This window comes from Passer domesticus, chromosome 5, assembly GCF_036417665.1.
Source record: "Passer domesticus isolate bPasDom1 chromosome 5, bPasDom1.hap1, whole genome shotgun sequence".
NCBI classification, from domain to species: Eukaryota; Metazoa; Chordata; class Aves; order Passeriformes; family Passeridae; genus Passer; species Passer domesticus.
In genome coordinates, this window is record NC_087478.1 from 19,095,676 (window position 1) to 19,118,433 (window position 22,758).

At 38.4% G+C, this 22,758-nt stretch overlaps 2 long non-coding RNA genes across 5 annotated transcripts in view; one reads left to right on the forward strand and one right to left on the reverse strand.

The window, feature by feature from the left end:
* The window catches only part of LOC135301777 (uncharacterized), a 16,243-nt gene extending 12,148 nt beyond the window's left edge, over positions 1-4,095 (forward strand). For all 3 annotated transcript variants that reach the window (XR_010363510.1, XR_010363511.1, XR_010363512.1), the window contains one exon: positions 811-4,095. This is a non-coding gene — a long non-coding RNA (uncharacterized LOC135301777). The remainder of the gene's footprint in view (positions 1-810) is intronic.
* The window catches only part of LOC135301778 (uncharacterized), a 21,895-nt gene extending 941 nt beyond the window's left edge, over positions 1-20,954 (reverse strand). The window contains exons 1-2 of one of the 2 annotated variants that reach the window (XR_010363514.1): positions 20,779-20,954; positions 9,769-10,216 (exon numbers count right to left, since the gene is read on the reverse strand). This is a non-coding gene — a long non-coding RNA (uncharacterized LOC135301778). Of the gene's footprint in view, positions 1-9,768; positions 10,217-20,034; positions 20,159-20,778 lie in introns of those variants that run through there. The other variant, XR_010363513.1, reaches the window with a different exon arrangement.
* Positions 20,955-22,758: the final 1,804 nt, after the last annotated feature.

The window sequence follows — 22,758 nt, forward strand, 5'->3', positions numbered from 1 at the left end:
TCCAAAATAGGTCAAGTGTATGCATTCTAGAAATGCCTGAAGTTAGAAAAGCTGAATCTCTTCCCAAGTGTCCCAAGAACTGCAGTCAACTGCAATTCTGCCAGAGAGATTTATTTCCCTGGTGTTGCTGATTGTAACACTTGGTGTCATTGCTATCTGTTGCAAATTCCTCAAAGCTGTCTCCACATTAATACACTGGAATCCTAGGCATCCATTTGGATTTCCTTGAATTTTAACAGTCCCTATTACTGGTTAAACTGATATTCTTCCTTTGTAAATTGATTCCTAGTCATGCTCCCAAGCATCTATAACTACTCAATGCTATGCAATATTAAGCAATGTACCCATTCACTTCTGTAATTCTTGGCTTTGGCAACAATAGTACAGAGCAGGCGGGTCATGTTTAATTTAGCTGAAAGCACATGAGAACAATGCTTAAGTATATGTAAATATGCACTGTAACTAAGTGCAGTTTAACCAAGTTTGGCAGTAATACCTCCTTTTCCCACTCACTTCATTATTTCTATGTATTTTTCCTCACAACAGAATGACAGGTATGCGACAACAGTGTGGTTGGTGAATTGTTTTTAACTATTTCCAAGCAAATTATATTCAGGAGATATCCTAGCCTTCATATGGAACTTGCTACAAGAATGCTGCAGTATATTGACAGGGTTTATTTTCTATTTATGTATGTAGTGTATGAATTACTTGTTCCCCATATAGTTTAAATATGTTAATAATTAATATATTTCTGTATCTCTAATATTAAGTATTCTTCTTCTCCTTGGGACTGTCTCCCTGCTGTAGGCTGTTTTAAATCTGTGTAGCCATGTAGCAAGCACAGGACCTGCAGCCTCCCTGGTGGTCAGCAGTCTGAGATAAGAAATGCCTAGTCATGATGACTGGACCTAAGAAGCCTCTCTTCCACCTTTGGACCCTTGTTACCTCTCCGTAAGATGATAGATCACTTTCCCTCGACCCTTAATACTGGACTATTTCCTAAAACTCCTGTACCCTATATAAACCCTGCTTCTGCTCAGTTTGGCAGAAGAGCTGTCACCAGGACCCTTTACAGAAGACACCAATAAAGGCATCTCTGTGGAACCTCACACAGCCTTCTCCTCTCTCTCCCAGTCTGCCAAAGGCGCTTAGCAAGCTAAGAGCTGAAATCCCTAATGAGCTGATAATCACAAAGACCTGATCTCATTTAAGAGCTGAGCTTGCTAAGACTGCCTGTGGCTCTGGAGCCTGCCTTGAGGGGCCTGGACAGGTCGTGCTTAGCTGGACTTCTCTGTCCTGGACACCCACAGCAGCTGGGGTCGGGGAGACCCCCAAAGCCCCAAAAGCTGCATTATATAGCCATGGCCTGTTATGGTCCAAACAGGGAACTCCTGTTGGAAGCTCCATCAGAAAAGTGCCAGTTTCCCCTTCCCTGAACTATTCTGGTGAATGTACAGCCACGTTCTCTGGAAGATATTTATACCTCTATGAAAAAGCACTGACTAACCTTACCCTGCAATGATTCTTAGGCTGTAACTTACTACCAACTTCTTGTGCTCCTCTCAGAGAGGAGCACAAGAAATGCTCCAGACCCCACTGAATGGGTCAAGAATGTTGGACTGAATTTAAAATTCTGCTGACAATTTGCAATATCCAAGCAGTGGTGCATATAAGTTTAATTAGTCTTTGCTGTTTGCTGTTCCATTTTGAAATCTGTAATGCTGTGGAAGTCTTTGTAACCTGCTGGCATATTCACTGATACCCCATTGCCTATTCATTATTTAGTTTTTGGTTTGCTCAGTGCTTCTGCCTTGTCTTTGCATTTCTGATAGAGCATTCAGGCATTATTTTTTTCCTCCACTGATAGTGTGCTCTCTCATCAAACCTTTCCCAGAAGTATTTTTTCTATATTTAATCTTGCAGCAGCTGCCATCCTCTCTTTCCCTTTTTGTGTATTTGTAATATAGACAGCAATACCAAAACAATGCTTACTATTCATGATGCAGTGGTGTGTGGCATTGAGCAAGAGCTGCTTCATGTTTTGTAGGTATATGGTCACAGCTTGATAACTCTGGGCATACATTTAGATTTCTTGCATAGCTCTGACAGGGGAAGACGGGGACTTTTTATTTCTCCTTTGTAAAAGAAAACTCATATTTACAGTGTATTCAGATTATTTCCCTTATTAAGGTAATATATATTTTTTCCTTCCTATTTTCTTTTTATGTTTATGTATTTTAAAAAACTGAAGGAGAAAATAAAGGCTAGGTTTCTCTATTTAAATTAACATTTTGGTTTGCAGTGGTACAACAGTTCTGAAGTGAAATGTCTGATCACCATGACTTGCTGCACTGGTTTAGTTTGCAAAGCCATGCTGGTGTGTGTCAGCTAGAGCACTTTTAGAGAAAACTAACCAAGAAAGTCTACTTGAGATCTGTATCTAAGGGAGTCAGCACAGTAATGGGAACCCAAAGAACCAAACTGATGAATAGGTCTTAGGACAGCCTTAACTCACAGGGGTGTTTGGAACATTTGGTTATGAATGTAGTCATCTCTATCCAAAATCTTGTAACATGTAGATGTGATCGTTACTGAACTAACTGCTTTGATCTACTAATCTTCTTCTATTGTGATAAATTATTTGGTAATGCAGATAAATCTCAGGCTGTTTAGAAAGATAATTAAAAAAATATGATCAACATGGCCTCAAATTCATTTGTACTATGTTAGTATTGGTACTTAGTAGCAAACAACTTTAAAAAATCCATTAGAAACAATCTACTCCAGCTGTGGTCTGAGAATATTGATTTTGAAACTAGAAAGTTTTAAATCAGATGGTTGCGTATGGGCTTCCCACAAAAATGTTCTAACTTTTAGGACTGATGTGATCAATTTCACTCGAAATGCTCTTGGTTATTACAGCTAGCAGCACATATCCTAGTAAAGCTAATCAATAAGCACTAACATGCAGATTGATACCATCCTCTGTCAGGCAGTTAGGAATTTAATGTATTTGCAGAACAGGACTCTGGGAGTGAAAAATAAAAGAAAAGTACTAGTTTATTGATTGTGCTCCTGTGACCCATTTCCTATACTTTTTATCTCCATTTGTCACAATGCAGCTGGGGTGCATATGCCTGCACACCATTCCATAGCAAACTAACAACTCTGAACTTAATAAATTTGACTTAATAAAACATTAACACCAGAAGCTTGTAGCCTCATCAGATATAATACCAATATTTAGAGAGATACTCAAGGATACTTTGTCAACAAGGGCTATCCACAAGCCAGATTGGAATGCTCTGCCTTTAGTGACTGCAATGGCAAATGTGTTCCATTAGAGAATTTTTGGAATGGAAAAAGAATTTGTTTTCTTTACTGTTCTCATGGTTTAAGGAGATAAAATCATTTTTTACTGAAAATGAAAACAAATGGACCTTTGACAGGCTATTTTTATTACCACTGGAAGTTCTCTGGAAAAATGAAAGAGTTTCACCTTAGCTTCACATGAAATGAATTCCAGTGGTATGGGAAAAATATAAATAGAAAGTAGTCTTTTTTCTGACAGTAGAAGCCTTTAATGCACTTTATGTCCTTGATGACTCTTATTTAACTCAAGCAAAGGAGATTGATTCTGACCCTTTACTGAAATACAGACAATATGAAACTAAAAACACAAGAAATGTCTTTTCAAAGAAATGGTACAAGAAGTAAATGAAATTAAAGAAGAATGTGAATACTGACATCTTAAGTGGATCTCTGAGAAACTAACAGAATTCCTGAGGAATTTAAGAAAGCTTGTCATCTACAGTGAACACATAAACTGTGAAACACATAACACATAAACTGTGAAACAAAAACACATAAACATAGGTCAATCAAATGAACTCTCTTGACAGCAAGGAAAAAAATGACCTCTCAGGAGAAACTGATTTGTTTGTGTTGTCTAAGGAAGAATTCTGCTCATTCTAAGTCACATATACTCCTTCTAAAGGGATATTATAATTGTGCAAGTGCAGCTTTGCACTAGATATGATAACTGGATAAGGAGTTATGCTTATTAATGCTCTCTCTCCCAGACGTAGTAGATTGGACATATTAAAGACTGTAAATAGGTATGGCATTTGGATTTCAACCTCTGATCCTTAATCTCTATTATTTCCAGTACGACTGGCTAATGCTGTCCAGATTCATAACCTGTGAACCACAGTTTGCCTACTGCAGGTATTGTGTTTAATATAAAGATAAGATTTAGAATTCTTGCAGCTTTTGAAGACGATGTAAGAAGTGTTTGGGATTCACAGAAGAAAGAGCAGACAGCAAAAGTTGAAGAAATGTACTGTCTCTAAGATCAGCTGTTACAATACTAGGAATACGTTGCATGCACATCTCTGATAGCAGTCCATGGCTGCAGGCAGTATGTGAGGTTTTTCTGAGGCCATAACGGGCTACCTCTGAAATGAAGTCAATACCTTCTCCACCTTCCATAACAGGGCAAATAAGGTGCCTAACATTGCTTGTTTGTACCAGAAAGCTTGTTATCTGGCCACAACTGGAATGAGTAAAGCTGATTTTGCCCCAAAATGTAACAGGTTAAATAAACCAGGACACAGCCAGGTCAGACATTCATGACTTGTGGGACAGAGTCAACTGGCAAAAATTAGGCATATGGTGCTGTGTGTGTGTCCTCCCCTGCCACCAGTGAAGGACTCCTTTTGGACCCGTCATGCTGTCAGTATGACAGAATAGAATAGAACAGAATAGAATAGAATCATTTCAGTTGGAGGGGCCTGCAATTATCATCTGGTTCACTGACACATCTTGGTTGTCTTAGGGAATCTCAGATGGCATGATGTGAGTGAGTTTGCCTAAGCAACAGATTCCTGAGCCTAGTAGCCAAACAGCACAAGGCACTCCTGAAGTTAACTAATTAGTTTTGGTATGTTAAGCCAGTAAGGTGTCTACAGTTCCAAACCCAAAATGGTGCTTTGGTTTGTTCAGTGTAAATTATGTCTGGGAGTAAAGATGTGATATTTGGAACTTTCACATGCAACAGCTTAACTTTGAAGACAGAAGGATGGATTGAAGAACTTGATGTTCTGTTATGTGCTTATAAATGTCTGAATAAAAGCTATCTTTTCTCAGACTGTTTGGCCTACTTGCAATTTTTATACTAACTAAATTGAAAAGAAAAGGCAGCGCTTCACAAAATAATGGGATGGAGAAGAAAAGATGAGTGAAGATTCTCAGGAAAATGAAATACAAAGAATGATCATGACTAGCCTTTGTTCAGAAACACTTCATTAGTTGGTAATAGAAAACTGGAAACTAATTTTTAAGGCTTTACTTGGGCTAGCTGCTTTCCTATCTCGAACCATTAGAGTTATGTACAAACATGGTGATTCCTCAGATCCAAGGAGAGCATTGACAGAAAGCACAAACATGGAGGGTCCTGTGATGAATACCGGAGTCAGGAAACCAGACTTTAAAGTGATATCAGCATTACCCCATTAAGCCCTAGACTGTGTGAGTTCTTAGAACAGACTCTTACTTTCCATGTTGACATATTTGTCTGCAAAGCTATTCCTGGCATTATAAAAATATAGAATCATTTACATAGGAAAAGACTATTAAGATCACTGAGTTGACCTGGAGAACTAATACTGCCAAGTCCACCATGAAACTGTGTCCCTAAATGCCACATCTACATGGCTTTTAATTATATCCAGGGATGACTCAACCACTTCACTAGGCAGCCTGTTCTTATGCTCAATAACTATTCGGTGCAGAAATTTTTTGTAATATTCAATCTAAACTTCTCCTGGTGGAACTTGAGGTCATTTCTTTTTTTCTTTCTTTTTGCTTGTTACTTGGGAAAAGAGATTGACACCAACCTGGCTTCAACCTCTTTTTGGGTAGTTGTGAAGAGTGAATAAAGTATTCCCTGGACCTCATTTTCACCAGGCTCCCAGCTCCCTCAGCTCCTTACAGGACTTGTGCTCCAGACTATTCTCCACCTTGCTGCTCTTTTTTTGGATGCATAATAATCTAAATAACAATGTATCTGAGTGATATCAAGGCTACTGTAGGATGTTCTCTAGTGGAAACAAGATATGGATAGATTTCATCTGGTATCTATACTCGTGCTCCTCTCAAGATGAATTAATTTTACTCACTTTGGTTTCTTTGTCAGTAGATGTATTTATCTAGCCACTTATCTGATATAAAAAACTGTGGTGTCCATCGCTGTGCAAACGTGACTCATAGTATGGATTTTTAATTTTGACTTGATGTTGCTATTTAATTTTTTACTTATTCATGCTCCTATCTTTTGAAGTCTGACTTGCACCATAAAAGAGCTTCACATGACAGAAGTGCTGAATCAACAGACGTTCCTCCCTCATCCCAATCTTGTTAGAAACTGGCGGTTTCTAGTAATAAGTTGTTAGAAGTATAGTAATACTTTCCATTTTCCCATTTAAATCCTCACTTTCCTAAGTAAAAGATTTCCCATCATACTCCATAGAATTTTTACAGCTTGCTGATTTTTATTCAATTTACACTATTTCTTCTCTGTTTGCTGTTTTTATACTAGAATAAGAAAACACCTTCTACTTACTTTAAAAGAAAGTAGAAAGTGCAAAATGAGAGCCGCATCAGCAAGTACAAAATAAGATCATGTTGGCATGGCTGGCTTGTGGTTTTGACTTTTCTGCAGGTCTATCTGCTGAGGACACAGGGAAAACAACAACCTTAAAATCTATCTGCATAAAACACAGGTGACTAATTTTTCTAAGTCGGAAGCAGCACCGGATCTGTTGAAATCAGTGGGAGGCTGGGTCCTGAAATATCCTCATGCATATGGTACTTAACGATATATTTAGACAGCATGAGTTCTACCTATATCCAAATGTCTTGTCAGCAGAGGAATGTTTCAAATTCACTCACATGACATTATGAGAATTAGACCAATTGATATGGAACTTTAGACAGAAGAACTTAGAATTTAGGCTCATGAACTGTGGAAACCCTGATATTTCCATGGCAGAGATACCTATAGGGTATTAATTTTCAGGGACTCAATTACCTATCTTCTCATAAAGCAGCAGTCTTTGGACACTATCAGCTGAAGGAGATCTATATTACAATTCTGTTAGAGGGAAGTGTGTTTTAAAGTAGAGCTGAGTTGAATCTGCAATCCCAGAAAGAAGGCTCCAGGAATTAAAAACCTGCAGAGAGATTTGAAATGCTAGTGCTGGGAGGTCTGGTAAGGGAAGCTATGAAATCCCCGGAACTCAAGTAACACAAAATGACTCAATGCAAGTTGAGTCAATTAAGATAAGGCTTGAGAAAAAAGCTGAAACCAGTGGCTCTAAGACTGTTCCAGATACCCCTTGGGGGCCCTCATCCTCAAAAGGGCAAAATGTATGTGTGGAACCTCCACAGCTTGAACACAGAAACTAAGTATTTTCCAGGTTTTAGCCAGCTACCCAAACCCTCATGATGTATTTGTCCTCTTGCTCACAGTGTATTCTGAGACAAGGTCTGTAATGACATGGGCTCAAACACAGTACTACAGTACATGGGGATTCTCCCTAAATCAGATGTTTAATTAGCTGGTTTATAGGCAAAAAAGGGTATTGATAGGCAAAATTGTATAGATGTTTAAAAAAATGGAGAATCTTCCTATTTTCTCTCTGAGAGATGAACATTCTGTTTTCAGCTTTGTATGCACAGTCTGTGGGAAATAAATGATGTGTCAGTACTCAAATGTGCCAAGAGAATGCTGATATATTGTGTACTTCACTCTTAATTATCCATGGACTCTTTATTCATGTTGCCAATTAACCATGCCATGGATGTAAAAAAATGAAACTGGCTCTCTGCACAGCTGGTTTGTTTTGGCTTGGATTACTCAGGTGCAGTTGAAGCATTCAATCAGTTTTCATGTGGTATAGACCTGAGACCAGCAACTCACATAAACCTGATCTGCTACTTGGTGTGGGTGTCTCTCTTTTTCCAGTCATCTGTGAAGTGACAGTTCTGGATGGCTTTGGTCAACTTTGAATTCTTAGCTCCTGTTCAGAGCTGATACTGCTGGACCTAAGGGTGGTATTGCAACATCTTACAGCCTCAGATTTTGAGAGGCCTTCTGTGAACAAAGAAGCATGACAGTGGTGGGGCAAATCTGATGTTGTGCTGTGTCTGAGTTGAGAAGCCTCCCTGAGCCAGTAGCACTGGAGGGTGGAGTTCACACATACTGTGTGAATAGTCTGAGTAGGTCTGGTCCTGCCTGGTAGAGCCACCAGAACACCTCTGCTTAATGCTTCCCAGGTTGCATGATCTGGGGTTACCCCAGACCCTGCTTCTCTGACAGAAAGTTTTTACAAGCTTAATTAGTAACAGAGCTACCAAACAAAGTCCTTATTTCATGGAAAACATTAGAGCCACAGTATAAATTAACATGAGTCATTTCAGCCTGTCTTGAGATAAGTCTGCTTGACTCCTCTCATTTTTCATTGCTCTCTGTTTGTTGTTTATATAAGACAAATAAGTTCAATTTTGCTACTATATCAGCAAAACTGTCAATTCTCTCTGTGTTCTAGTAACCCAGTCAGCTAAAATAAGCTTCTTACTTCTCAGCCTTCTGTCCTCTCTTCAGCTGGGGAACATGGGACAGATTTATTTCCAGGGTCATGGACTGCCCATTGGCACTGTATGTGAGGCATACACTCAGCAGCATAGTTGTTACTATATCATGTGTGATGAGTATATTCTCTCTCTCTCCCTAGCAGGTGGCTGTTTCAGGCTGTCCATTCTCATGCCTACACAGTAGTGCTTTCTCCCTCATTTGAAATCAAAGACTCAGTGACAGCAGGGCTGAGTCTTGAAGTTTATGTTCATTAGAATGAACCCTTTCAGTCCTTCTTCTGTGCTGTAACAGGCTGGTGCCACAGTGTGCTATGAGCAGAGCTGCTGAGGTGAATGCATGGAATATATTATTTCGACGGAAGAATGAGACAACTGCAAGTTTCTGTAGAGCTGGAGCAATTGCATAGATCCTTTTTTTTTGGTTTTCAGTTAGCTTAATTTGAAGAAAATTCCATAGAAAAAGGTACTAAATGCAAGATCAGGAAATTATCCCATAATCTTTTTCTATTTTGTAGAAAGAATGGAAGCTCCAGTCCTCCATTTTATAAAACAAGGTAAAATTTCCATGAATTACTTTGAGAGACTGACTAGAGTCCTACCAGCTGTTGGAAAACTACCAAGAGGATAGCTTGGAGGCTAGCTCTTCCTCACGGATTCTTTCCTCTGTCCCCTCCCTCAGCAAGGGGAGGCATGCCCACAGGAAAATTGATCAGGTCTAGTCTGCCTGGATCTGGACTCTTCAGGGAATTTTTATGGCAGCAATCAACTTCTCCTCTGCAATCAGTCAAATGTCTTCTGTCCAGAGCTGGAAGACATTACTTTTGATTGCAGAGTCATTTAGCCAATTTATGTGACTGAAATTATTGATGGCTGACAAAGGAAAAAACGGATGAGTATGACCACATAGGAAATTTCACAACCATGATGATTCTACAGAGAATGTGGGCCAAGGCATCACACATTTGTACTTAAACTATTCAGCTCAAATCTCCAAAACCTTGTCTCTTGACAGATTTCCTGCATAGAAGGAGAACTGACTAACTTTTAGGAGAACATATAAACGTTTAGGACTCAGGCTTCCAGACAAAATACTGTGTTTCAATAGCTTACCGTGCTGAAGTGAGCTGTGGTGACTGTGGGAATGCAGCTGATGCTGTATGGCTTCACGTAACACCTTGGCAATGCAGGCTGACAATCTCTGTATTCCAGCTGAGCAGAAGTCGTCAGGCCACAGAAACTTGATTGGGAGTAACTTGGTGCAATTATTACTAAGTTTTCAGTTGACATTATGGCTCAGATTTTTTCTGTTTTTTGAAGTGAAAATGTGAAATTGTTGTGGTACACAACATCTGACATGAGGAAGAGAAGGCAGAAAGGACAGAGTGTCTTCTCTGAACTGAGCTGGTCTAAAGTTCAAGCCTGAGGAACTATTTGTGGCACAGATGCTGTCAGGACTGACTGTTTTTCATCAAAAACTGTTGGAGATTTGGAGAGTTATAAATAGCACCTACTTCATTAGCTGAGACCTCAAAGACTTCAAGCACAGGTGCAGGGATTTCTACAGGAATGAGAGAGGGAAGATGACTCTCGGTGGAACTGCTGTGTCCTTGAGAGTGAAAAATCACAGGTCTTTCTTTTTTTTTGCTGTTGAGTAGAATATAATACATAAGCTGACATAGGCCACAGAGAAAGAATTAAAATAGATCAAATGTTGATTCTAGTACTACATCCTTGGATTACACTTATTTTTGAAATAATTTGAATAGAAGCTACTGTTAAATTGATAACATCTTGTGAAAAATATGTGATCACTGGCTCCCATAAACAGTGAGAAAAATGGATTAATGGGAAACATGAGCATGGTAATTGATCAGAATGTTAATAATCTCCATGCCTTGTACATTAGACCACAAGACAGTTAAAAAAATTATCTCTTCCATGAACATCTGTTACCAGTCAAGCAAATGCTAACAGCAGTAAGCAGCCTTTCTTTCATCCTGTGCACAGGTTCATCATTACACATCTCCAAGTTCAAAATGAAGGTCAGACTGGAAAGGTGAGAAACAAGAGTTCTACAGCACATACTCCAAAAAACCCCCAAGGTTATAGCTCTGAGCTCTCCTCCTGAGTATCATTCTGATCCACAGCTTGCAGAGATGTCATCTTTGTGGTACAAGCAGGAAGAGACAGCATAGCAACAAAAACATAACAGTGTCTGAGCAATAGTTTTAATGAAGAAGAGGGCAATAAGAAGACTTTACCTATTGGCAACAGAAGAGTGAAATAGTACAGTCAAGGAGCTTCTTAGCTTTGAGAATTTGAACTTTCTTTTTTTCTGTCTGAACTGAAACTTCTAAACACCTATTGAAGCCTATCAGTATGTCATAAGTTACTAAAAATAAGTCTGTCATTGAAACCTATAATAAATGAAATGTTTTTATTAAGGATAGTGGATTTGAAGACTGGGACCTATGCAAAAATAGGTCAAGATTCTTATAGTACTAAATAGGCTGAGATTTTTACAGCACTAAGATGTAATTAAGTATTCTAATTATTTTATAATTGCACAGCTGTATCCAGATCCCTTAAAATTTGTGACACAAGGGCTATGCTATTTTTATGTTTATACATTTTTTCCTCTATTTGTGGTCAAAAAAGCTAAACAAAAGAAATCTCTTTAACACATTGATCTGAAATTAAGATTATTTCTTAAAATTCTTCACATCAAGACTCTCAGCCTTAGATCTCTTATCAATAAAACCTAGTTTATGGTGATAGTACTATAAGTTTAATTTATAATATTTTGTTTGTTTTTGCTTTTTACCTGCATTACTATTTCATACTCCTTTGAGATTTCCATTGTATGGGTCAGAATACTTCAACACTTTGAAAATTGACTAACTTATAAAAATTGGAAAGCTGCAGGGTCAGTTCTGTAAATTCCATTAGAATCCACTTAAAACTAAGATATATTTTTGTCAGAAAAAAAAAAAGAGGAAAGGGGAAAGGAATTTGAGAGGTTACATTCTATCAGGCACTTTTGGATAGTTGCATAATGTAATTAAATTCAAATGCTATGTAAAACCAAGTAGGATTTAATTTGTCCCTTGCTAAACTTCTGAAAGTTAGGTCATCAACACATATACACACACACATATATATATATATATATATATATATATATATATACTGCCCAATGCAAGTCCCTCTTGTAGCTGTATTTATAGCTCTGTTTCTAAGATCTGCAGCAGCTTGGTGGGATTTTTCTCACACTATGAGCTTGTCATTCTGCAACACAGTTGATCAGTGCTGTACACAGTACTCAAAGTCATGAAATTCATTTGGTGACCTTAAGATTTTTCTATTTATTCTTCTGGAAGTACTTCCTGTTATGTTAGGTTCTTAGCCCTCTTTCTGCTAACAAATCAGAGGCCTCAGCTGATTAGTTAGGCATCTCAGTTCATTTCCTCCCAATCACTAAGTTCTTCCCATTTATAGCAGAAAAATTTTGTTATCGCTCTGTAGCAGCAGTATTTTGAAAGACCAGCTGCTATTCAATTACTGTTTTAAAAAAGTCTTCAAGGTTGTATGATATTGCATGAAAAAAAGATACTTCTCTGTATGGAAGAGGCTTCCAAATTTTGCATCATTAATCAAGTTCTTAGAGAAGAAAGCTCCTACCTTTTTTTTTCCCTTGAACTTCTATAAGAAATTATACCTTTCATTTTACATTCTGAACTATTGTCATTAATGAAAACTGATAATACTTCATGTAGTTTTCATAGTTTTCTAAGAAACTGAGGTGGTCATGGCTAAATGGTTTCTTTGTTTTTTTTTTTTCTTTTCCTTGTAGTTTGCCAAGACTTACTCTGTCTCATTCTCACTTTACACTAAATGTCCTGTGTTTGAAGACATCATTTTACTCTAATACTCCTCCCTCTGTCACCACAGTTCTGCATTCCTTGTGGACTCTTCTTCCTTCAGATCTTTTCCATAACACTTGCTATCTTATATTTTCCTTCTACTTCCTGATCTTGCCATGCTTTTGCTTTTTTTTTCATATGGACTTGAAAACTTCAGTAACTACCATGAATTTGAAATTACTGAATGTATTCTTCAACCAAGAGACCCATCTAATGGGACACTTGTGTCACTTGCTCCAGCATGAAAGATATTAATTCATTCTTCTGGCTTTACCAGAAGTGTCTATAACCTTACAGTTTCATCTAATTTGTATTCTTACTAAATGCATCCTGACAAGCAATGCATCTTCTGCTGGATCTGCTCAAATGACAAATCTACAATTTCTTAGCCAGGACTCTTGACTAATGAAAACCTTCATCTCCATGATTTTAAGAGGCTTCAGTTCTTTATTCTCTCTCTTCTGTCTAAGAGTCACGTTTCATTCTCCTCCTCAACATTTTGAAAATCATTTATGTTTCCCTTGGCCTCTCAGTTCTGGCCTTTTTCATTTTAGTGAAAACAGTTTTTCTTTTTTCATTGCCATCTTGCCTTTTCTATTCATTTTCTCATGGAGCAAGTCTGTGTCTAAAATGCTCTTGCCTCATCTCCCCCTGTCCCCATGGTCTTATGTTACCTCCTTCACTTATTTCTGTACTTCAGATTTTGCCAAATATAGGTTTGAAAATCTGAAGTTGTTTGTCCTTTTGGGATTTTTTCTCCAGCCAAACTCACATATGTGTTGATCACTGCCTACACTGGAGCACTGAGGTCCTCTCTCATGAGTCCTGTCTGTCCATACTTCATGAATTAACAGACTCTGTGAAGCATTCACTAATAGACAATTTATATGCTAAAACCTCTGCATCCAGTAATCCTGATGGTCTCAGCAAAACTTAAAAATTTTCTGGCTAAATGCTTAGCCACCATTACTGTATTTTCCTACAAGTTCACAGCTTTAAAGAAATAAACTTCTTCTGGCTTAGCTTTCATGCTTCTATCTTCATGCCTCTGTAAGCTTTTGTCTGGATCAATGCTGCCAGCTCACTGAAGCTCAACAGTTAGCTATTTTTCAGCTGTGATCAGTCAAAAGTTGGAAGATCATTTAACACCATTAGTTGCAATGCCTAATTCTTCCTCATGAAAGAAAGCTGTGATTTGAGAAGCTGGGTATATTCCAAAAAAACCCCAACAACCAAACAACAAACAAAGAAAAAAAAACCCCAGCGCAATAGAAAAGAGAGCTTTAAGCATATTACCTGAGAGGGACAAAAGCCAGTAAGTGAATAAAAAGCAAAATATTCTACTAACTCAATCCTAACATTCCTAAAACTGTCTAACAGTGAATAATCTTTCCTAAATCAATGAGAACAATAGAGTGTGGGTTTTTTTGGTACAAGGTTTTTTGTATATTTTTTCTTTTTTTTTAGTTAGTAAATTTAAAGTTCCAGTTCCCATACAATTATTTTGTGGTGGTAGATCGGTGAGTTTTTAGGTGGAAGCTGAAGCTTTGGTTGGATTATAATGACTGCTGTTTGCCTTAAGTAAGCAAACATACAAATACATTTCTGTAAAGGCAAAAGTACTTTACTCACCAATGCAACTAACCTATTGCTGAATTCCAGAGATTTTATTACTCTATCATTTTTCTGCTATGATATATATCAAAAGAGCTCTGGGCATCCTCCTACAGAACAACTACATGGATCATTTTCATTGTTCTTATTCCTTTTATGCCCCAACTCCCTAATCCCCTCTTTTGCATCATCTCCACAACTTGCATCTCCTTTGGCAAGAGAGGAAACTAAGGAATCTCCATATACTTACTTCAGAATTGATTTTTTTTCAGAGCAGGACTTTTCTTTCCTTTTCTAAGGACTCTCCCATCTGCCTGTCTCCTATTTTCCTCTTAAATGGAAGATCATTATCTCCAGTTACTTTAAATATTATGTGTGGATGTGCTTTCTCAAAATGCAAGGGAATTTTTGGTTTTAACCCAAACTGAAAAGTAAGAGGACAGACAATTTCCCTCTTCTGTACAGAGCCCTCCTGAAATGTTCTGGCATGTTTTCAACTTTTTGTCTTTAGCTAGACAAAAAATTACCTTAAATGATATTGCTAGTTTGTCTTTTCATCTTTATCAACTTGTTGGCTTTTTGCTTATAGGAATAGAAGTATTCCTTCCTCCTTCCTCCCAAGAGTTTTGGTTTTTACAGCTCAAGACAAATACAAGCTTAGGATTATGAAATCCCTCAGAGGAGTAAGATGACTACAACAAATGTCATGAAAGAAGATGAATAACAAAACCAAATAAATGGATTCAACCATTTCAAAAGGCGCTTTCAGCATGATTTCAGGAAGGGATGGTAACATATTGTTTTTTCAAGAAAACTACCAGTAGTCATAGTAGGTCTAGGGATAAATCATTAACTGGGTGCAATTTGGGATTCATTATTTAAATGAAATTAAACCAGTGTATGTAACTGGAAGAATCAGTCCATTTGAGTCTCTTTCAAATAGTAGTTTAATAGAACTGGAAATATTATGTGGAGAGAGGACAGGAGGAATCAAAGCCATGACATCTGATTTATTTCATTAATTGCTCCTTTTGGTTTGCTTTGTTTTGGGGTTTTGTTTGTTTGCTTGTTTTAATTTTGTTTTGTTTGGGTTTTTTGTGTGTGGTAGAATCTCAGCAAAACCAGTTAGAGGGTTAGAGGATTCACATTATATTGCTGTTTTCTGGATGTAAACTGTACATCCAGAAAGAAATAAGAATTGAAGGGCAGAATGACCAGTATTTGCAACCAAGACATGCTACAAAAAGGTGCTGCAGATTTTTACTTTACACATGAAGGGATGACCAATGAGTTTTGCAACTGCAAAGGGACACAATCATTCATTTGGCTCTAAGCTCAAATGTTCATGCTGGGCTTACTGCACTCCTGTTAAATGCCCTCAGGCACATGGTGTAGCTGTTGGGGTTGTCCTTTGCAGTATGGGGAGTTTGATAATCCTTGGGAATCCCTTCCAACTAAGGATATTCTATGATTCTGTGCTGAAACTGGGCATACACCTGGAAATGGATTTTAGAGGTATAAAATTCCTTTGGGTATTCCATCTCTCCAAAGAAGTTCAAGGAATAGGTACTGTTGCAAAGCAAAAAACACAAGAGTTACAAAGTGCCTTCTTTCTTCAGCAGAATGTCCAGGAAGCCATGCTCAGCATGTACAACTGCATTTAACTGGAGTATAAATCCCTGTAATGGATAAGTGCTGTAAAAATCCTGTAAAAGTCTTACATCATTGATACCAGAAGGTACAATTCAGCTAGACTGATTATAGCTCAGAAAGCAAAGGCTCAGTCTGCAACAAGTCAGAGGGGTTACTGTCATCAAAATGAATAGATATTCAAAGAAAGTACTGGATAAAAAGCTGCTCATATGCTCTGTATGATGGAGTTTCCATGGCAGAGTATGCATATTTCTTTCAGGTACTTTTACACACGCACTGTTGATGCTCAGTTTTTTTCTGCATAGCTACTTGGAAATGTCCCATGCTGTTTGATAAAACCCAGATGGTAACCAGATGGCTACATGTGACTCTTTGGAAATGCTGCTACAGACAAGGACTAAGAAACTGAAGTAAGTCTTACAAATACCTTCTTCTTTTTTTTTTTTTTTGTGACTTCCATTAATAGGGAGAGAAGATTACAATACTATATCTCCTCTGGTAAATAGTGTCAGATGTTGTGGGCATTTGCAGATCATTTTTCCATTTTAGGAAAAGTAAAAAAAATAGGCTAACCCAGATTCAAGGCATTTGCCAATGATGACTATTTTATTTACTTGATCTATCCTACACTGGCAAACTTGGGACAGTTTAAAAGTTGAAATTACTATGAAAATCCATAAATATTACACTATCTTCAATAATACAACAAAATCTGCTCTAGCTACTTCCTTTCTAAGAGCTCTCCCTTAGACCAGTTTAGCAGCCACCCCTCTGTTTCCTGAAGGGAGAGGTACACGCTCACATCAGTAAGAGATGACATACAGCCTGTACTCTTCTGTAAATCACCATACTGTTTTCCAAACATAACAGAAAACTATCTTATTTTACAGATTAACATAACCTGTAACACTATACATCTTTCTCTGTCTCTCACACATTGTTCTAGTTTGCTGTCAGTGAAAATATGCTGATGTGAAGATTTAAAAATACAAACGGGGCCTGGAGTATTTAAACGTTGTTAGTCTAATATTGCTGCAATGTCAGGGAGAGTTAACATATCCCAGTTTCTACCTTCATGGAAGTAGTATGCTTTTGCATTAATTTATTTTGGAAAATTCTTTATAAGGATTTATTTGACTCCAGATGGATTGTGTCTGCTCAGTCTGTTAATATTTCCCAATGTTGGTCAGTGATTTACTGTCAAGTTTCTGGTTTAGTCTAATTTTTCCAATTCTGTTTTACCCTAGTACAATCTTCTGTGTGATAAAACACAATAACACACCTTCATAATGATACCTGACAAGAACTTTTCAATGCATCATAGTTCATGGTACCAAAGCTTCTTGGCACCAAACTCTATATAATCTATGAGTACTAAATTAAGTAATTTTCATCTCTATAGGCAAAGGACACACTATGTTGGTTTGTAGCTAAGCACATTAAATATTTATTAGGAAAAGAAAATTAGATAATGCATGTGCATCGGTAGGAAAATGTACATGCATAACTCATGAGACAGAGGAGCAAAGGGATAGAGGGGATACATCTGTGGTGGGGAATACATTTAAATGCAGGAAAATATTGCCACTCAGACTAAGAACAAAGATGTTCTTTTAAAATATCATAGTTGTCATTTTGATGGGAGAAGCCAGTAATCACAATTACATTCATTGCAGCTGAAAGATTTGGTAGGAATTCACCAGGATCTGGTTTATGCTAATATTTTTCTGATTTGGTATTTTTAACTGTTAATGAACTACTTCAGGGGGTTCATTATTTCACCATTACTCTATTTTTAATAACACAAATTTTAATGAGTTTTTCCCTCTTGAATATTTACTCTCTGGGTGTTCTTCATTGCCCACCGTTCTGTGCTTCAAACTGTTCAGTCTTATTGAACAGAATGCAATAAAATGAACAAGGAAGAGCCAGTGGCACTCTGGAAAATTGCCACTGAAGCATTTGTTTTGTGTTTTTGTGCTGCCATCTTGAGTACAAGTGTAAAAACTACAGTTATTATGCACCCAAGCAACCAGGCCTTTGCATGCTTGAATGTGGTTTCAAATATGGCCAAATTAAATCAACTGTGCACTTTATATACAGGGATGTAAGGGAGTAAAGGTAACCAGGTAATCTATGATGATTATTCAACACTACCAAAACATCATGTTCAATAAACAGAAACCGGTATCAGAAATTAAGATGATTATTTGCCATGTTTTTTTTTCTACCAAAACCCAGGAAATACATTTAAGAATTATTTGTTTTCTTTTTAATCATGAAAATATTTTTGTAGGTCTCTGATCTCCAGGAATGTGATGAGAGAATTCTGGTTGGCAAGTACTGAACATTCATTCCCCCTTATTTTCATATTCCATGTTTTATATAACTCTCTGTTCTGGTCTTTTTCTGTCCTTTTCTTCAAGAATTAAGGATTAACCCCACAATATCTAGCTTCCATTGTCCAAACTGGTTCATGATTTTGAGACTAACATGACCCGATTCTCTGGAAGTTTTTAGCCACTTGCTCTGCCCTCATGCTACCTTCAGGATAGCGAGGCTGCTGGCTGGGGAGGCTGAGATGGTGGCTTAGTTAATTAATGCTTATCATTTGAATCTTGCTGCTCATAAGGGCCCATTGAAATGGTTGATCCTGCGTTTACAAGGACTCTTTCAGTGTAGGATGATAATGGCTGTTCATTGATAGATGTATATAAGCATAAAGGCTTACAGTTCTTATTTCTCAAAGCCCTGGCTGATGGTGTATCACCTGACATACATGAATCAAGATCTTCAGAGATTTCCAGATATAAAATGGGAATAAGCCCTCTATTCTCTATAGTTATAGTGATTTGATAAAGTTTTTTGCCCTTCAAGAAGCAGTACTCATAAACAGATAATCCCTTTCAGGAAAAAACAAAACCCAAACAACTTAGCTATATTAAAGGAAAGGCTTGTGTACAAGGAAAAGGCATATTTTAGGACTGAAAAGATTAAAAGATTTCACCTGGCAAGTTCCCCATTTTTCTCCCAGTCAAATATAATGACAGCTTTTAGAGAATGATTGGGATTTTTGTGGTCATTCTGACTTTGTAATAAAGAATAGATGAACAGATATATTTTCTTAATCAGTCCTCCTTTGCTTAAGTGACACATAGAACTCAAATTATATTCCTGTCTGCCTATTTTACTTCTGATTGTACTTAAGGCAGGTACAAAATTATGATTAGACTTTACACATATAATCAGACAATACTTGACTGAGTGGGCAGAAGAGATAGATAGATAGATTATATTATTATATCCTTATCACCAAAAAGAAAAGAAGAATGGAAAACTAATTTGATTACAGGTACATTTGGGACCACTGAAAAAGCTTCCCAAAAGAAGATAACAGGCATTGTCCTAAAAACACATGGTGTCAGGTTCACAGCCATGGGTCAGATTTAGGCACATTTCACTGTACCTTAGAATCTGTTGCACACCTTCAAATGTTCTTATCATTAATACTCTCATTTCAAAACCACCTATCTTGTTTTTGTTTACCTTCCTTTTTTTTCTGTTAAAAGTTTACTTGAAAATAAACCAATTTTCTCAATAGTCTGTATTTGAGAGTCCAAAGAAGAATAAGATAAAGATGCTTCGAAACAGAATGTGAAGTGGTATATTTAAATCTAAGGCAAAAAAATCAAATGGACCAAATGAAGACTTTCAAAATAGTCTTCCACTGTGTAAAACAGGTTTTACTAGAGAATATGATTATAAAATTAAGAAAATAATTTTTATTCTACTGACATAACTGTCTAATTAGGATAATAAAGCACAGAAGCCAAAGAATGCTATGAAATCTCCCGCATCTGCATAAAAGAATCCCTCCTTACCTTTTCTCTTGTCTAATTCTGTGATGTCTAGTAGAAGACACACTGAACTCTCAGTAATTTTCAGACCATTTGATTTACTACTTAGCAATTTAAATTTGGACAAAACGATAAGTTGTCCGTATATAAACACATCTCATTTGCACATGGCAGGTTTTGGCAGTGGGGGGGAGCTATAGGTATGAGAAGCTTCTAGAACCTTCCCACATATCCAGCAGAACCAATGTCAACTGGCTCCAAGACACCCCTCCTGCTGGACAAGGCTGAGGCCTTCAGCGCCTCACAGCTAAGAGAGGGAAAAACCCCACCTGCTCAACTACAGCTGGAGAGAGGAGTGAGAATATGTGAGAGGAACAGCCGTGCAGACACCAAAGTCAGTGAAGGAAGATGGGGAGGGAGGAGGTGCTCCAGGCCCCAGAGCTGGGATTCCCCTGCAGCCTGTGGTGCAGGCCATGGGAGGCGGCTGTGCCCCTGCAGTCCATGGGGATCCATGGGGGAGCAGAGATCCACCTGCAGCCCCTGGGGATCCATGGGGGAGCAGAGATCCACCTGCAGCCCATGGGGATCCATGGGGGAGCAGAGATCCACCTGCAGCCCATGGGGATCCATGGGGGAGCAGAGATCCACCTGCAGCCCCTGGGGATCCATGGGGGAGCAGAGATCCACCTGCAGCCCATGGGGATCCATGGGGGAGCAGAGATCCACCTGCAGCCCATGGGGATCCACGGGGAGCAGAGATCCACCTGCAGCCCCTGGGGATCCATGGGGGAGCAGAGATCCACCTGCAGCCCCTGGAGGACCCCACACCAGAGCAGGTGGATGTCCAAAGGAGTTTGTGACACCCGAGAAAAGCCTGAGATGGAGCAGGCTCCTGTCGAGGTCTCCGGACCAATGGAGAGAGGAGCCCACAATGGAGCAGGTTTGCCGGCAGGACTTGTGATCCCAAGGCAGGGGCTGACACTGGAGCAGTCTGTTCCTGAAGGACTGCACCTTGTGGAAAGGACCCACACTGGAGCAGTTCAGGAATAACCACAACCCGTAGAAGGACTCACGTTGGGGAAGATCGTGGAGTCTGTCTCCCCCCGGAGGAGAAAAAGAAGGTGAAGCATCCTCCCCCAGAGCAGGCAGGAGCAGCAGGGACAGCGTGTGATGAGCTGACCACAGTTCACATTCCCTTGTTGCCTTGGGCTTCAAGAGAGGAGACAGACAACTCAGGAATAAAATTAAACCTGGGAAGTAGGGAGGGGTGGAAATTAAATGTTTTGGTTTTATTTCTTATTATCCTATTCTGATTTGCTTGGTAAGAGATTAATTTTCTCCAAGTCTGTTTTGCTCACGATGGTAATTGATGAGTGATCTTTTCCTGTTCTAACCTCGACCCATAAACCTTTCACTATTTTTTCTCTCCCCATTTAGCTGAGGAGGCAAATGACAGAGCAGCTTTGATGGACAGCTGGCAACAAGCAAGGGCCAACCCTGAGCAATAAGGAACCTTAAAATGAAGGGAGGAGGTACAATTCAAGAAGAAGCTTAGAGATGTACATTTAAGCATTCTATAAATCTGTTTTCACCATGTGCTACATATTCAAACCAGAACATTAAGGTCAAATTAGTGAAACATCAGGAGGAGTGTGTAAACTACACTGAAAATGGTGGCAATTTCCCCTCTGCTGAGAGTTGGTGAGAAACAGAATCCAGCTAACCCCTAAGAAAACTGCCAGGCTGTGTAGGATAAGGTCAAGTCCTAGATTTCTATTCACATTTATTGACTCTTTAAGTGACACAATAAAGTCGCTACATAGATTCTTTCATAGTATTTTTCCCCTGTGGAAAGACAGAGGCTAGGAAGTTTTGGAAAGGGAAGTCACACTAACATATGCTGTCTGAAATGCTTTGAATTACTTTGCTCAGTACTATTAATTTCCAAGCGTGAAAAACCAGTATGACAGGTTACCAAGCAAAAAGGAAAATGGAGCTAAGAAAACCCAAACACTAAGGAGTATCCAATCCTCTTCAAACAAATGGAGGAAGGGAATAATTTTCTACAGAGCACCAATGGGTAGACTTCCACAGAAAAAAATGTAGACAAATGTTCAGGCCATAGTTCTCTGGAAAATGAAAGAAATGAAGGAGATCATGGAAAGGTCAATAGTGAAAATACAGGTTGTCATGATTTCAGACTGCATAATCTGCTCTTTATTTATACACTCTTAACTTTCATTTTTAATGTGGAAAATAGATCTAGATAATGGAGGAAGTGAAAAAGAACAATAATTTTAAAAATCACCTGTCTAATTAGGCTATGTACAACTCAAATATTAAATTTTATATGAAACTACTACTAATGTAGTTTTATATGAAACTACTAATGAAATTTAATTACATGTAGTTACCTTTCTTTACAAAGTTTTTGTGGTGTTTTTGATCAAAGAACAATGTTTGTGGACACTATCATAGGAGAGGAGCTGTTAAACACAAATGCTTTCTTAAGGTAAAGTCTCATCTGAAGTTTAAGAGACATTCGATTCCTGGAAAACTCTATTCCCGTTTTGGAAGGGATGCGGGGCAGCCATCCTGCTGTGCTGTGGTGCAGAGACACTTGATGGTGCTGTTGCACTGCCAGAAGCAGCAGCCCCGGGAAGCTGCTCCAGCTCCTGCTTTGCAGCCAGAGCATCTGAGTGACCGCAAGTCCCAGGACTCCTGCACCTCAGGGCTAGCGCTGCCGTCTAATTAATACACTGAGCAACTCATATGCTCAACATATGGTTCATATATGGTTCCTGCAGACCTTGCTGGAACAAGGAACAGTTTAGGCTTAGTTTGAAGTCATTTAAACAAATCCACTACCATGAGTGCAATCTCAGCAGCTGAACATCGCTTCAAATTAAGGTGTCCCAGGTATCACAATGCACTGGTAATGGATGCTCAAAAATGTGCAGCTCCTGGAACCAGCAGGTCCTGTAAAATCTCACTGGAAATTACTTAATCTCCGCGTCTATTCTGCCAGATGACAAGACCCATAATTTTTCTAA